The following is a 17,881-nucleotide window of genomic DNA, read 5'->3' on the forward strand; positions in this document are numbered from 1 at the left end:
AACTAGATGTATTTTATGTGGTATATCCGAAACAACAATATGAATGACTCTATGGTATAAACTATATCTATGTTATGTACTCTATATGAAACATGTGAGTTATTCTGAGAGTATATACAATAAAGAATATTTTAACTACGTGAGTTAGCTCTCATGCCTGTCTATAAACTACCAATAGGACACTTTTTTAACTCTTTCAAATATTTTAATGTGTTAACATTTACTGATTCACTTTAAACACTACAGTAAGTGTTGATCCAATTTCATGTCTGTGTACAATAAAAGGACTGATATTTGTCCTTCCCCACTAATCATAACAACATCAAAAATATTCTTACTCTTCGGAGGAAACAGGCTGTCCAATATTCGTCTGCCAAAACTGAAAATGTAAGTAATAAAATAATTAACAGTTCCTCAGATTAAGACAAATGGTAAGATTAAATATTTTAACTATACGAAAAAATAACAATTTATCATAAATTTAAATCATCAAAAAAAAAGTGAAATGATGGGTCAACTCTTTTTCTTTATATAAATAATTTAAAAATTACATAACTTATTAAAAACACGCCACAGCCCTTTCACCTAACAAATCACACAAATGTCAAAGTATTTGCTTACTCCAGTTTTTAATAAATAATAATAATATTAATATATATAATTATATATATGTTATTTAATTTCCTATATTTAGCTAACGTTTATTGTAGTATGAAATACAAGTTAGAAGTGAAACCACCATTTCTCTTAAAGTTAGCTCAAAGTATATACAAGAAAGAATATTTCAACTACATGAGAGGACCCAACATGGCCAGATGGTCAGGGCATTCGACTTGCAATCTCAGGGCTGTGAACTCAAATCCCTATCATACCAAACACACTTGCCCTTGCAGCTGTGGGGACATAATGATGTGAGAGTCAATCCCACTATTCGTCGGTAAAAGAGAAGCCCAAAAGTGGATGGTAATGACTAACTGTTTTCCATTTTTACTCTTTCACTACTAAATTACGAATAATTAGCACAGATAACCCTTGTGTAGCTTTGCACAAAATTCAAAACAAATATGCAAGTTATCCTGAGAGTATATTTTAATTATATGAGTTATCCTGAGAATTTCCACAGTAAAGAATATTTTAATTATGTGAGTTATCCTGAGAATATATACAGTCAAGAATATTTTAACTATGTGAGTTATCCTGAGAATATACACAGTAAAGAATATTTTAATCATATGAGTTATCCTGAGAATATATACAGTCAAGAATGTTTTAACTATGTGAGTTATCCTGAGAATATACACAGTAAAGAATATTTTAATTATGTGAGTTATCCTGAGAATATATACAGTCAAGAATGTTTTAACTGTGTGAGTTATCCTGAGAATATATACAGTAAAGAATATTTTAATTATGTGAGTTATCCCGAGAATATATACAGTAAAGAATATTTTAACTATGTGAGTTATCCCGAGAATATATACAGTAAAGAATGTTTTAACTATGTGAGTTATCCCGAGAATATATACAGTCAAGAATGTTTTAACTATGCGAGTTATCCCGAGAATATATACAGTAAAGAATGTTTTAACTATGCGAGTTATCCCGAGAATATATACAGTAAAGAATGTTTTAACTATGCGAGTTATCCCGAGAATATATACAGTAAAGAATGTTTTAACTATGTGAGTTATCCCGAGAATATACAGAGTAAAGAATATTTTAATTATGTGAGTTATCCTGAGAATATATACAGTCAAGAATGTTTTAACTATGTGAGTTATCCTGAGAATATACACAGTAAAGAATATTTTAATCATATGAGTTATCCTGAGAATATATACAGTCAAGAATGTTTCAACTATGTGAGTTATCCTGAGAATATATACAGTAAAGAATATTTTAATTATGTGAGTTATTCTGAGAATATACACAGTAAAGAATATTTTAATTATGTGAGTTATCCTGTGAATATACACAGTAAAGAATATTTCAATTATACGAGTTATCCTGAGAATATATACAGTAAAAAATGTTTTAACTATGTGAGTTATCCTGAGAGTATATACAGTAAAGAATATTTTAATTATATGAGTTATCCTGAGAATATACACAGTAAAGAATATTTTAATTATGTGAGTTATCCTGAGAATACATACAGTCAAGAATGTTTTAACTATGTGAGTTATCCCGAGAATATATACAGTAAAAAATGTTTTGACTATGTGAGTTATCCCAAGAATATATACAGTAAAGAATGTTTGACTATGTGAGTTATCCCGAGAATATATACAGTAAAGAATGTTTTAACTATGTGAGTTATCCCGAGAATATATACAGTAAAGAATGTTTTAACTATGTGAGTTATCCCGAGAATATATACAGTAAAGAATGTTTTGACTATGTGAGTTATCCCAAGAATATATACAGTCAAGAATGTTTTGACTATGTGAGTTATCCCGAGAATATATACAGTAAAGAATGTTTTGACTATGTGAGTTATCCCAAGAAAATATACAGTAAAGAATGTTTGACTATGTGAGTTATCCTGAGAATATACACAGTAAAGAATATTTTAATCATATGAGTTATCCTGAGAATATATACAGTCAAGAATGTTTTAACTATGTGAGTTATCCTGAGAGTATATACAGTAAAGAATATTTTAATTATGTGAGTTATTCTGAGAATATACACAGTAAAGAATATTTTAATTATGTGAGTTATCCTGTGAATATACACAGTAAAGAATATTTCAATTATATGAGTTATCCTGAGAATATATACAGTCAAAAATGTTTTAACTATGTGAGTTATCCTGAGAGTATATACAGTAAAGAATATTTTAATTATATGAGTTATCCTGAGAATATACACAGTAAAGAATATTTTAATTATGTGAGTTATCCTGAGAATACATACAGTCAAGAATGTTTTAACTATGTGAGTTATCCCGAGAATATATACAGTAAAAAATGTTTTGACTATGTGAGTTATCCCAAGAATATATACAGTAAAGAATGTTTGACTATGTGAGTTATCCCGAGAATATATACAGTAAAGAATGTTTTAACTATGTGAGTTATCCCGAGAATATATACAGTAAAGAATGTTTTAACTATGTGAGTTATCCCGAGAATATATACAGTAAAGAATGTTTTGACTATGTGAGTTATCCCAAGAATATATACAGTCAAGAATGTTTTAACTATGTGAGTTATCCCGAGAATATATACAGTAAAGAATGTTTTGACTATGTGAGTTATCCCAAGAAAATATACAGTAAAGAATGTTTGACTATGTGAGTTATCCCAAGAATATATACAGTCAAGAATGTTTTAACTATGTGAGTTATCCTGAGAATATATACAGTCAAGAATATTTTAATTATGTGAGTTATTCTGAGAATATACACAGTAAAGAATATTTTAATTATGTGAGTTATCCTGTGAATATACACAGTAAAGAATATTTCAATTATACGAGTTATCCTGAGAATATATACAGTGAAAAATGTTTTAACTATGTGAGTTATCCTGAGAGTATATACAGTAAAGAATATTTTACTTATATGAGTTATCCTGAGAATATACACAGTAAAGAATATTTTAATTATGTGAGTTATCCTGAGAATACATACAGTCAAGAATATTTTGACTATGTGAGTTATCCCAAGAATATATACAGTCAAGAATGTTTTAACTATGTGAGTTATCCTGAGAATATATACAGTAAAGAATGTTTTAATTATGTGAGTTATCCCGAGAATATATACAGTAAAGAATGTTTTGACTATGTGAGTTATCCCGAGAATATATACAGTCAAGAATGTTTTACTACTTAGAGAATATATACAGAGTTTTAACTGAGAATATACAGAATATATATCCACAGTAAAGAATATTTTAATTATGTGAGTTATCCTGAGAATACATACAGTCAAGAATTTTTTAACTATGTGAGTTATCCCGAGAATATATACAGTAAAAAATGTTTTGACTATGTGAGTTATCCCAAAAATATATACAGTAAAGAATGTTTGACTATGTGAGTTATCCCGAGAATATATACAGTAAAGAATGTTTTAACTATGTGAGTTATCCCGAGAATATATACAGTAAAGAATGTTTTAACTATGTGAGTTATCCCAAGAATATATACAGTCAAGAATGTTTGACTATGTGAGTTATCCCAAGAATATATAGTCAAGAATGTTTTAACTATGTGAGTTATCCTGAGAATATATACAGTCAAGAATATTTTAATTATGTGAGTTATTCTGAGAATATACACAGTAAAGAATATTTTAATTATGTGAGTTATCCTGTGAATATACACAGTAAAGAATATTTCAATTATACGAGTTATCCTGAGAATATATACAGTCAAAAATGTTTTAACTGTGTGAGTTATCCTGAGAATATATACAGTAAAGAATATTTTAATTATGTGAGTTATCTTGAGAATATATACAGTAAAGAATGTTTTAACTATGTGAGTTATCCCGAGAATATATACAGTAAAGAATGTTTTGACTATGTGAGTTATCCCAAAAATATATACAGTCAAGAATGTTTTAACTATGTGAGTTATCCTGAGAATATATACAGTAAAGAATGTTTTGACTATGTGAGTTATCCTGAGAATATATACAGTGAAGAATGTTTTAACTATGTGAGTTATCCTAAGAATATATACAGTAAAGAATGTTTTAATTATGTGAGTTATCCCGAGAATATATACAGTAAAGAATATTTTGACTATGTGAGTTATCCCGAGAATATACACAGTAAAGAATATTTTAATTATGTGAGTTATCCCGAGAATATATACAGTAAAGAATATTTTAACTATGTGAGTTATCCCAAGAATATATACAGTAAAGAATATTTTAACTATGTGAGTTATCCCGAGAATATATACAGTAAAGAATGTTTTAAGTATGTGAGTTATCCTAAGAATATATACAGTAAAGAATGTTTTAATTATGTGAGTTATCCTGAGAATATATACAGTAAAGAATATTTTAACTATGTGAGTTATCCCGAGAATATACACAGTAAAGAATATTTTAACTATGTGAGTTATCCCGAGAATATATACAGTAAAGAATGTTTTAACTATGTGAGTTATCCTGAGAATATATACAGTAAAGAATATTTTAACTATGTGAGTTATTCTGAGAATATATACAGTGAAGAATATTTTAACTGTTTTTTTTAAGGTGAGGCAGTTCAGGGAAGAGCCTGAAAAGAGAGAATATGAAAAAGGTTCCAACAGTTTCTAAAAACAGAGCTAGTCATAGTAGAAATAAGATTTATAGGAATATGTTACTATTAAGACTTTAGAATTTTGTGTGTATGTATAGCAAGGTATACACAGATATACATCAGTAATATATACATATGTGTATGGTTAACTTAAACATATCCACATAAGTGCTGTACATATGCATCAGTGAGATACCAGTGTTTCAAATAATGTAATGAAATCTACATGTTTGTCTTAATACATTACAGCTGCTAAGAAAATATCGTTTACCTCTCACACTATGAATGTTGTGACAGTATTCAAAAGTGTGTTAGTAACAACATACAAGGTATATTTTCACTGTCACAATGAAAACAGTTTAGTAGCACTGCTATTGTTTGACATACTAGTTACCTGAAACTTTACAGGTGTTTAAAATATAATGAAATATTCCTACAAAATTTTTGTTCTCTACACTTGCTTTTCAGATTTCATTTCTTGACTATTAAATTTGAGACTTACTATTATATTTTATAATTGGAACATATGTAAAAATTCAATCAATATGATAAATAGATTTCTAGCAACGTGAATTTAAATCTGCATATAAAAAAAATAAGAAAAGTAAAGAAATGAAATGTGAAATAGATTGTCTTGTTTGTTCTCCCTTTAAACCCTTTCTGCTATGTCTGCTATCTTCATTGAAAAGTTTGTTCATTTGTTGTTAAACACACGATACCCAATGCCAGTTAGGCTTCAACTTTTCTAAACTGGGAGAGAGGGGGAAAGAAGACACACAATGGGTCAAAACTAAAACTGGATGGAATTGACTTAGGGATCCAATTTCCAGGGTTGTTCCAAATCTGGCCATCACGAGTATTGAAGAGTTGGCGGTGGGTGGTAATGACTAGCTGCCTTCCCTCTAGTCTTACACTGCTAAATTAGGGACGGCTAGCACAGATAGCCCTCGAGTTGCTTTGTGCGAAATTCAAAACAAAACAAAAAAAAAAAAACAAAGAATCCTGGTTCTAAATGATAAAAATAACACTAATTTGTTAACATATTTCAAGACTTCTTTACAAGTAATTTTTTCCTTCAGCTTTTACAACACGTGAAAATTCTTTACGATTTGTGGCGTATATTTGTTCGTAGAGTATACTTTTTTCAGGTTTGTAATACAAATTGTAAGGCCTACTGATTCTTACCTCTTCTACCTAATTATGTTGCAAGTTTTTTAACGCTAACAAAAGCCTTGTATACTTTGTTATATATCATATTAGCATACATTTTAACACTTCGTAAACCTGTTTCTTTATTTCCTAATTTAGATTTAAGGTGATAGTACAAACTTCAAATTTAAAGACGTGTCTTTGGTAAGCCTAATTCATCAATAATGACTGAAGAAAATCCTTTACGAAAATGTATTTTTAACATATATCTACAACACAGCACTCTTTTTTTTCGAAGGTTGATTTTGATTTATTAATTAGTATAAAGCTACACAATGGGCCATTTGAACTTTATACGTTGTGGAGAACTGATACTTCGATTTTAGTTTTGTAAGTCTGTAAACTCGCTGCTGGCCCACCTGAAGATATCTTTCGAAAGGTAAACAATGCATTAATCATTTTTATGCAATGTTTATTGCCATTAAATCTAATGTTATTTTTTATTAACTTCTAATGGCAAGTTTCAGTTTCTTAAAGCAGATATTTAAAAAAATCTGGCTTTTAAAATACTTTTCTTGCTAAACGGTTTTCCTTATAACTTTTGATATAATACTTTCAGTACTGAGATAGTACAATAGAAAAGTGTCATGTTAATTTTTGATGTTGATTACTTCAAACAGTTTTGATGAAACGTATTTTTGAAAATTTGTGGCAATATTAAGGAACAAATATTTCAAGCTCGTGCTTCACACGAGAAATCATTTTGAAATGACAGGAATATAAACTACAAATAAGATTTATACACATCACCTAAGAAAAAACTTACAGGTGTGCCTGTGTAGTTGATGGGAGTTGTGACCAATGAGAGGGCTTTATTTGGTATGGCAGAAGAAGACACGATTTGGGCTGAGGACAGGGAACTGAGTGACTGTAAAGCTTTCTCCTTGACAGCATGGTCTTGATTGTAGAATAAAGAAACAATCTGAGCAGAAGACATCGAGGACATCGACTGAAGCGCCGCTTCTTTTGTAGCGTGTTCCTGTAAATTGAATAAAACATAGTAATTATTATTTGGACCAGGATATACTTACACAAAGCCATACTTTCGCCATCTGTTGAGAATTTTGTGTATTAAACCTTAATTATCGCTTTTGGTTCTGTCTCATACACGATTGTTGTGAATACCGTGTTTTAATTTGTTATAGTCATGCATTGGCTAACTGAAATAACTATAATTTAAATTATACCATTTACACTGTACATTGACTTTACTAACGTTATATAGAAATAACATAAGACTAAAAAATACGTAATTATAATATCGTTTAATGAAGAGAAAAACAAACTGTTATTAACCAGAAAAATGGTGTATTTTTTCAAAACGTGTACGTTGAACAAAATGAAAACAAGCGTTATTAAAATGCGTTATAAATACAAATGTTATTTGTATGCTTCTGTGGTCAAAATACGTGTAATAAAAATACTGAACATCTGAACAAGCAAAACCATCATGATGAAAATTATTTACGAGAAAACATAAAAGTACCATTTAAACCTGACCAGCATACTTTTCAAAAGTTTTTTTTTACGGTTTGGTAATTATTTTTATCAAAAGATGGCAGTAGCGCATAGCAATTCAACTAGATGTAACTAAGTTTTTTATTTTTATGTCCTTAGTTTTTTGCTCTGTCTCGTTCGCCCTCAAATTCATTATTAAGCATCAACTTCCATCTCGATAGTTTGTATCTTACATAATATATACTTATAATTGTGATTATGTAAATGAATATAACGGAAACATTTTGGCGTTTTTATTCTAAACAGCTCTTTGTCATAAATATCGATGATTCAGACATAACCGACCGTATATTAGGGCTGCTGATCAGAGGGAGAACATTTCGTTTTGGTTTGTTTTCAATTTCGCGCAAAGCTACACGCTAACCATTCCTAATTTAGAAGTGTAAGACTAGAGAGAAGGCAGCTAGTCATCACCACCCACCGCCAGATCTTGGGCTACTCTTTTATCAACGAATAGTGGGACTGACAGTCACATTATAACGCCCCACGGCTGAAAGGGCGAGCATGTTTGGTGTGACGGGGATTCGAACCCGCGACCCTCGGATTACGAGTTGAGTGCCTTAACTACTTGGCCATGCCGGGCCATTTGTTTTCGGGTAAAGGCACACTGGGCTATCTGCTGAGAATGAAACCTTACTGTATAGCGTGAGTAATTGACGCAGTTACAACTTTTCACGCCCTTGCAGCTGAATGTGGCGTATGTTCAATGGCATGTCATGGCTCGAACCTTGGACCTGTCATCAAGCATCCCAGGTAACAACTAAGCCACGCTTCGCCCCATTCACAAATATATGACAAATTACAGCTCTAGGCCTAACAACTTAGTTAATTATTGGATTGTAAAAATAAAACAGTAACTACCCTATTAAACCTCGACTTCAAAAATTACACAACAATTAAAGAGAACTTTTGATTTAATTTTCTTTAAAAATAAAATGAAAAAATCGCAGCTACATGTAATAAAACATTTAATGAAGTTCACGTGACCAGTTTCGCAAAAGTAATTCTGTATATTTTAATGTAAACGCCAAACAATTCTGTTAAACATAATGGATTATCACATAAGTATTTTAGCATTTTGAATCGCTCACATTTAATAAGTTTCAACACACTTTACGTCTTTGCAATTAAAACAATTAATGGCGATAAAACATTCATTCACGCGAGGTTGATCCTATCTAGACAAGCGAAAATCACTGATTTTGTACATTATAAGCAGTCCAGTCCCTTCTACCTAACTTACCGATAATCTTGGCGCTTCATAAAACAAAAACTAGAGGTTCGATCCCTACGATAACCATAACACAAACAGCCTATTATTCAGCTTTACACTTAACAACGAACATTGTAGGTAAACATTTGCTTCACATTTGACTTTGCTAGGGTGTACTGGTCTTCAGCGAGCTTCAACATCCAAAACTAGCAAGAAGAACGTCTCGTGTTCACAAAACTGGTTTATGTTTTTTTTCTTCTTCTAGTCGTTTGACAGTTGGATTTGGCATAAAAGGAGAAAATTAACACTACACACTGAAGTGTTTTTATTCGCTAAGTTCAAAGCTACAAACGAAAGGTTCTACAATCGTCAAGTTCTAAGTTTCTGAGACAAATTTAAAGTTTTACTGTGTAGAAATGATTTTAAGTCTTATTCAAGTTACGAAAGCCAATCATATATATAACTTTAGAAGCCCATCCCTGTAACTAGTAGTATGCAATAAAAACGGTAATTATAACTCAATTCAACTAAGGAACTTCGTGATTTAACTGACGACGAAAACACAGGTGAAAAGTCTTCTTTGTGTTGTTAACAAGAAACCACAATCTGAGCTAAAAGTACGAGGGCATTGAACTGGATCACAATCTCCAACCCCAATCCTCAGATCGCCACATTATATCCATGCTCAGTCCAGATTCTATAAAAATGATAAGTCTAATTATTTGATAACACAAAGCACTTTGCAAGTCTCATAAGATAGTTTAAGACAGTCATTTTAAATTTCCAAATTCCAAACTTCCAGCCTAAAACTACGGTTACTAATATGACACTGAACAATATTATCCTTAACGTAGTGTTTTGTGTTCTACAAAAGTAGGTTTACGTTTCTTTTTTAATATTTATTTATATCAAAATAATTAAAGCTCTCTGTTCTTGTCTGTGATTTTGAACAACTGACCAGTGGGAAAACAGCGAGTGAACAGCATTCCAAATCCACCACAATCTCACTCTTCTAATAAAATACACAACTTATAAGAGTAGGAGAACACTTTATGGTGTCACGCAGATTCGAAACCAGCTAACTAGTTCTGAGATATAAAGTTCTATCACGGGATCTACCGCGTTCACTTTATATATATATCACTATAATAAAGGTTATTCTCGTTTGATATTATATTTTTTGGAGATTTAATGCTTTAAATAATACGTTGAAAATACTTGTTTATTGGTGTGGTTTGCCTCCCACCATTTTGCGGTAATCATTGTAAACTATACGTGATGTACACGTCTCAGATCTCAGTACAAAAGAAATAAAAAGTGCAACGTATGTGGTTTTCGAATTATTCATTTTAAAAATAGATGGCAGCACTATACGTACCTTTAGTTTGGTCTGTATTTCTCGTGACTTGCGCCGTGCCAACACCTGCATGTGACTAGACACTTGTTTTCGAGTTCTCGTTTTTCCAGTTCGGAGTTTAATATACCTAGCAATAAGTTCATTTCTTCCTGTAATCATAATTAATGAAAAAGATCAAAAACTAGTCCACTAAAGTTTTACAAAAGAATGAAAGTAAATTAATGGATATTGAGCAAAACTACAATTCATCTGATAAGAGAATTCCAGCTCCAGGTTACCATTACAACAATTTTAAAAAAAAATCATAATATCAGGGAAGGAAAAAAAATAAAGGTATTATTTTGTCAAACACCGACAGAGCGTTTCTTAAATAAACCAAGTTATTACACATCGACATTGAGTTTTTTGTTCGGAATTTCGCGCAAAGTTACAGGGGGGCTATCTGCTCTAGCCGTCCCTAATTTTGCAGTGTAAGACTAGAGGTAAGGCGTCATCACCATTCACCGCCAACTCTTGGGCTACTCTTTTATAAATGCATAGTGGGATTGATCGTTACATTATAACGCCCCCACGGCTGAAAGGGCGAGCGTGTTTGGTGTGACGGGGATTCAAACCCGCGGCCCTCAGATTACGAGTCGAGTGTCTTAACCACGTGGCCATGCCGGGCCGAGTTTTTTAAAACAAAACATTTCATCAGACAGTAACAGGGAGTTTCTTTGTTAAATAATCCATGTTTTATTTCGATATCCATGTTATCAGACAGTGAAGGTGTTGTTTTACGAAATAAACTACGTTATCAGACAGCTTCAGGGAGGTTTTGCTAAATAAATCGTGTTATCAGACAATAACATGTTCTTTTGTTAAATAAATTATGTTATCAGACAGCTTCAGGGAGGTTTTTATTAAATACATCATGCTATCAGAAAGAATGGACGCCTTCTCTTAAACAAACCATATTATTAGACAGTGACAGAATGTTTACTGATACATAAGCCATATTATTAAACAGGAAAAAGTTGTTGTTTTTTGTTAACTAAACAATATTTTCAAATAGCGGCAGGCCTTTTTTTTGGTTTGGTTTGTTTGGGAATTTCGCACAAAGCTACTCGAGGGCTATCTGTGCTAGCCGTCCCTAATTTAGCAGTGTAAGACTAGAGGGAAGGCAGCTAGTCATCACCACCCACCGCCAACTCTTGGGCTACTCTTTTACCAACGAATAGTGGGATTGACCGTCACATTATACACCCCCACGGCTGGGAGGGCGATCATGTTTAGCGCGAAGGCAGGCCTTTTAAAAAAATAAACCGCGTTACAAGACAAGGCTTTGTTTTAATATATCATGGTATCAGGACGGTGCAGGACTTTTTTGTTAAACAAAACGTTAGTTATCAAACAGCAACAGAGTGTTTTTGTTTTTTAATAAACCATATTATCAAGTGACATTAAACTGGACCTTACGCCATTATATAATGCAGGTTACATATTTATTACATTTAACTATAGTTAAAACAAGCTAGATTATTTCCATACGAGAAGAAATATTTTCGGTCGATCATTGCCGTTTTGGAATGACAACAGGAAACTATGGAAAGCTTAGCTTGACCAGTTTCCCAAGCATTAAGGGTCAATGGACTCAAAATCACCTTATTAATTTAGTTTTACTTCAGTTAAATGTCATTAGAATATTAACTGTGTTTCTGTGTTTTCTTATAGCAAAGCCGCATCAGGCTATATCTGCTGCGTACACCGAGGGGAATCGAACCCTTCATTTTAGCATTGTAAATCCGAAGACTTACCACTGTCCCAGCAGGGGACACGCTTCTTGTGATTACTTATCTATTACAAGTGATGAGGAATCCATATATCTCTAGTTTTAAGTACTGCACAGAAAATGATAATTACAGTAATACGTGACTCCATTGAAAGACATCGTATTTAATAAAACGTTACACATACACAAGAAATTCAAAATAACACGTATATAAACTATCATACATTCTGACGATTTTCAAAATCTTTTTACACATTTCATTATTGTAACAGCTAGTCAAGACATATCTTTGATGAATATATATATATAAAACTGATATATGTTAACCCATTTAGTGAAACTTTTTTTTTATTCTATTTTTGTGTGTGCGCGTATGTATGTTTGGTTTTATATACGTCATATAAACATGATCGCAATATCTAATAAAATATTTATTTTTTGTAGTAATACTCTCAGGCAAGCGAACTGAGCACAAAAACCAGTGGCGCCAAATCAGTTATGCAAGTATCAACAAAGTCGAAATGTGAGGCGGTGAAGGAAATTGTAAGTAAATCTCAATACGCCTGCATTTCTGCCTAAAACAACGCAATGTTGGTGTAATCTGAAATATTTAACACAATTCACTCCTACGTTTTTATTTTTTATAAATTAAACTTGCTTCCCAAAATTAAAACTTAATGTGATTTAGACAATGTAGTACTTCCTGTTGGTGTTAAGTGATCTAATTCTAGATCCAACCTGTGACGTTATATAATAGTCCAAAGGTTTAGTGATAAAGACCAGAAGAATAGATGGCAAAAAATGAGGGTCCAGAAAAACTTCAAATTTCCAACAAACATCCTATTATTTATAAACACTGAGCTTCGGTTTCATAATATGATTTTTTTTACCTCATTTTGTCCTATCAGAACTTAGCAAAACTTTGCTGCCAACAATAAAAGGCCTACTCTCTGTCCATCCTTAACTTATATATCAGGTGTTCAGGAAAACGACGTATACAATTAACACTAATGTTACAAAAAATAATGTTTGTACATTGTGTATCATACAACTTAACGTACGATAATACATATTTAGCTGATTCACTGAATAACTGAAAGTACGATAAACACCTACGTACAAGGAGAAAGTAAGATAACTTATCTTTAGTTGACTTACTAGATTAACTACATGTGAAGGTACAAGTTAGCTTATCTTAAAGTTGGTTTACTTGGTTAAATATAGCTTATCTTAAGTTGGTTTACTTGGTTAAAGGTAGCTTACCCTAAGTTGGTTTACTTGGTTAAAGGTAGCTTATCCTAAGTTGGTTTACTTGGTTAAAAGGTAACATAACTTAAGTTGGTTTACTTGGTTAAAAGGTAACATAACTTAAGTTAGTTTACTTGGTTAAAGGTAGCTTACCTTAAGTTGGCTTACTTGGTTAAAGGTCGCTTAACCTAAGTTGGCTTACTTGGTTAAAGGTCGCTTAACCTAAGTTGGTTTACTTGGTTAAAAGGTGAGTTATCTTAAGTTGGTTTACTTGGTTAAAGGTAGCTAAGGTAGCTTACCCTAAGTTGGTTTACTTGGTTAAAAGTAGTTTACCTTAAGTTGGCTTACTTAGTCAACGGTCGCTTACCTTAGGTTGGTTTAAGGTCGCTTACCCTAAGTTGGTTTACTTGGTTAAAAGGTAACTTATCTTAAGATGGTTTACTTGATTAAAGGTAGTTTACCCTAAGTTAGTTTGCTTGGTTAAAAGATAACATAACTTAAGTTGGGTTACTTGGTTAAAGGTAGCTTACCTTAAGTTGGCTTACTTGGTTAAAGGTCGCTTAACCTAAGTTGGTTTACTTGGTTAAAAGGTGAGTTATCTTAAGTTGGTTTACTTGGTTAAAAGGTAACTTACCTTAAGCTGGTTTACTTGGTTAAAAGGTAACTTACGTTAAGTTGGTTTACTTGGTTAAAAGTAGCTTACCTTAAGTTGGTTTACTTGGTTAAAGGTAGCTTACCTTAAGTTGGTTTACTTGGTTAAAAGATAACTTATCTTAAATTAGTTTACTTGGTTAAAGGTAGCTTACCTTAAGTTGGTTTACTTGGTTAAAAGTAGCTTACCTAAGTTGGTTTACTTGGTTAAAGGTAGCTTACCTTAAGTTGGTTTACTTGGTTAAAAAGTAGCTTTCCTTAAGTTGGTTTACTTGGTTAAAGGTAGCTTACCCTAAATTGGTTTACTTGGTTAAAAGTTAACTTATCTTAATTTGTTTACTTGGTTAAAAGGTAACTTATCTTAAGTTGGTTTACTTGGCTAAAGGTAGCTTACCTTAAGTTGGCTTACTTGGTTAAAGGTCGCTTAACCTAAGTTGGTTTACTTGGTTAAAAGGTAACTTATCTTAAGTTGGTTTACTTGGTGAAAGTAGCTTATCTTAAGTTGGTTTACGTGGTTAATTACATGTAAGGCATAGTTCTGATAATCATGGATGTTCTTCTCTTAGTTAATTTTTTACTCTCCATGTCTCATTCTCCTTGAACGTCTATCGCTTCAGTAAAGAACTAAGGGAGGTCGTGGGCTGGTGAAGGACAATGCAGTATCAAGGACTAATGAAGTACTATGGAGTGTTGAGTACTGGTGAAGTCCATAGAGTATTGAGGACTAGCGAAACCTATAGAATGTTGAGTAGTGATGACGGACCAGGGATTATCGAAAACTAGCGAAAAACCATACAGTGATGAGTATTGGTGAAGTCCATGGAGTGTTAAGAACTGATGAACAACTACAGAGTGTTGAGTTGATGTCCAAGGAGTGTTGAGAACTGACGAGCAAATTTAGAGTGTAAAGTTGATGTCCATGGAGTTTTGAGAACTGATGAAGGATTATGGGGTACTGAGATCTAGCGAAACACTACATAGTGTTGAGTAGTGGTACAGACCAGGGAGTATCGAGGACTAATGAAGTATCGTGGTATGTTGAGGACTGATGAAGGACCACAGGTGATGAGGAATGAAGGACTAAGAAGTGTATAAGACTGTGCAATATGTTTGTGTATAATGCCAAATATCTCTTCAACATGTATATTATTATCTTCGTTAACGAAGTAACTTGTAACCCTTATTGTAAATAAAATATTAGTGATGCCAGTAATAAATGTGATCGTCTGCAAATGATTATTTTCCATTATTCAATGGTTGCTAATCGGGTCATTAACCACAAACAAAATATGCCAAAGTGTTAATTTACGTCTTTATATATACACATCTGTATATTTGCCGTGTATCTATTATTTCATATCGACCTCTTAAATATATCCGTCTGTCTGTTAATTTTATCTTTCGCTCTCTCTCGTTTTTTCTTCTACTTACCTCTCAGTATTACAGGTCGAGAAAGTCAGCCTTTATTTTTGAAGGATATATATATCACATAAACAGTGTGGGACACAGATGTCCCTTTAGAAAGTGTTTTTATCCCTCACGTAGTGATTTCCTCTTAATGGTCCTGAGCAACAGAAACTATGCAAGAACTATGTCAGGAATGTACAATAATGGAGAATCTCGAGCGACGTGCACCGGTGCACGTGAACACAGAATGCATGGCTAACGCACTGAATGGTTTTCCTTTCTGAAAAGCGCGTCACGAGCACTCTATAGCTTAGCCTTTCTCGTGCTGAACAGCAGATCCAAACTACGCTTGGAATCTCAATATATATATTTAATTATTTCAGGCTTCTCGTCGTGAATCTGCTGATGGTTGGATAAGCTGGCAACGTTTCAACTTCAACAAAGTCTGGCGCTTGCAGCGTTTCGGTTAAACTTCAGCGACAGAGGAGAGAAATGAACTAGAATAGAAAGAAAAAAATGATAGAAAAATACGTACGTCTAGCTAACACTCGTCCTAAATCGAAAGAATGCAGGCGAAAAAATTTCAATGCACACGGCACAAAAGCTATATAGTTTTATTTATAAAAGGTTATATCTGCATGGTTTGATGTGTGTTACTATTTTGACAGTAAAGTTGGGGGAAAGACGTTTACACAACAGATAATAGTAAAAAAAATAATATTTGCCAACATGTATATGTAACCCTTATCGATACACAATAATGTCGGAGGAGGTATTGGTCGCTGCATGGGTTCAAGATAACCATTTTCATGGCTATTAAAACACAGACAGACACACGCGCGCGCGTAACCTTTTTTTTTTTTTTTTTCTACTTTAGGAAGGAGATCTCACGTGCAAGAAAGCCTAAGTTTCATATTGTCACGAGAACACATGGCTCGTCACCTCTGGTTCTTGCATAGCACGTCCTGGGGGGAGGGTATTATAGACGTCATCATCGCTAAACCAGCTGGTAACCGTTGTTCTTCTAAAGTAGGCTATCTGGGTAGTCAGTTAAACGAAAGGGTGTTTACTGCCTGAGACGAAAACGAGGGGAGAACACAGAGCGACTAACTACCACACGATTATTACCGAGCAAGCGCATGTTCTTTTCGAAGAGATTAAGTGGTTAAAGACGAGTCTGAAAATGACTCAAAATATCCTCCGTTCAGCGATCATCACGAGGCAGTTTGGCAACTACATAGAACGTGTTTTTATTCTACGAGCATATCTCGGTAAATAAAATTATGACTGTAGTCCTACGAACGCATTTCAGATTTCCGTGTAATCACCATGGAAACGTACTTGACCTCGGCTAATACCGATTTGATGTTCTTAATTAATATTCTCCGCTTTTCGTTTAAAATCATTCTTGCTATGACGTAATAAGCCTACGACATTAAAGTCTCGCAGATTAAAGTTTCACGATCGCGTTTCCCAAATGTTTGCCATCAACGTTCTCTGTTTAATAAATACGGTTTCTTGCGCGTCTTTTTTAAATGGATGAAAGTATTGGTTAATTGATGAGATATAATACAGGAATATATATTAAAATGTTATGTGTGCTATAGTGATTGCTCATTATTTTCTTGAATAAAAATATATTGAAACACTTAGTTTTGTATTATTGCCCTATTGACTAGTTAACCTCTTCGCTCGCGCGCCCCTTCATCTTTATCGGGATTCGGTCCGTGTTTTAGACCAGGGAAGTTCAGGTTCAAACCTGGTCTCTTCCTCTGTCTCAGGAATTGTTATTTTGTTTGCACTGTTATTGAACCCTAGGTAATAATAACCCTTGTTACGTTGCTACATAACTCATAGTATATTAAATTTTGTTCACTGTCTGCGGTTTTAATTAACATACCCTTTTCGCGCCATGTTCAATTCATGAAGTAATGTTAGCTCATATGTTTTCACTGGCTTCACTTACATATGATCGCACTACTAGTCCGTCTGCACAGTACAGTTCCGCTTTGTACATACATACACATAATCCTATTTTTACATACAAAACCCTTTTGAAATATAGCTACGTTTGTGTCTAGGATTCAGACAGCCTAGCACTATTTGACATGTAAGATTATTATTTATTATGTTTATAGGGTACAGGTACTTAGGGCTTCGTTCATCATGTGTTATTTAACTCCCTGGTTTGTTCGTCAAGTTATATTTATTAATATTTTTCTTACAATATTGAAACGAGT

The 17,881-nt window shown here is 32.9% G+C and overlaps 1 pseudogene across 1 annotated transcript in view; it reads right to left on the reverse strand.

The window, feature by feature from the left end:
* LOC143238596 (transcriptional enhancer factor TEF-1-like) overlaps positions 1 to 17,881 on the reverse strand; it is an 85,212-nt pseudogene that overhangs the window by 13,874 nt on the left and 53,457 nt on the right. The window contains exons 3-5 of the transcript XR_013020660.1: positions 10,586 to 10,713; positions 7,243 to 7,455; positions 339 to 379 (exon numbers count right to left, since the gene is read on the reverse strand). The product of XR_013020660.1 is annotated as a transcriptional enhancer factor TEF-1-like (transcript). The remainder of the gene's footprint in view (positions 1 to 338; positions 380 to 7,242; positions 7,456 to 10,585; positions 10,714 to 17,881) is intronic.

This window comes from Tachypleus tridentatus, chromosome 13 (assembly GCF_004210375.1).
Source record: "Tachypleus tridentatus isolate NWPU-2018 chromosome 13, ASM421037v1, whole genome shotgun sequence".
Classification (NCBI taxonomy): Eukaryota; Metazoa; Arthropoda; class Merostomata; order Xiphosura; family Limulidae; genus Tachypleus; species Tachypleus tridentatus.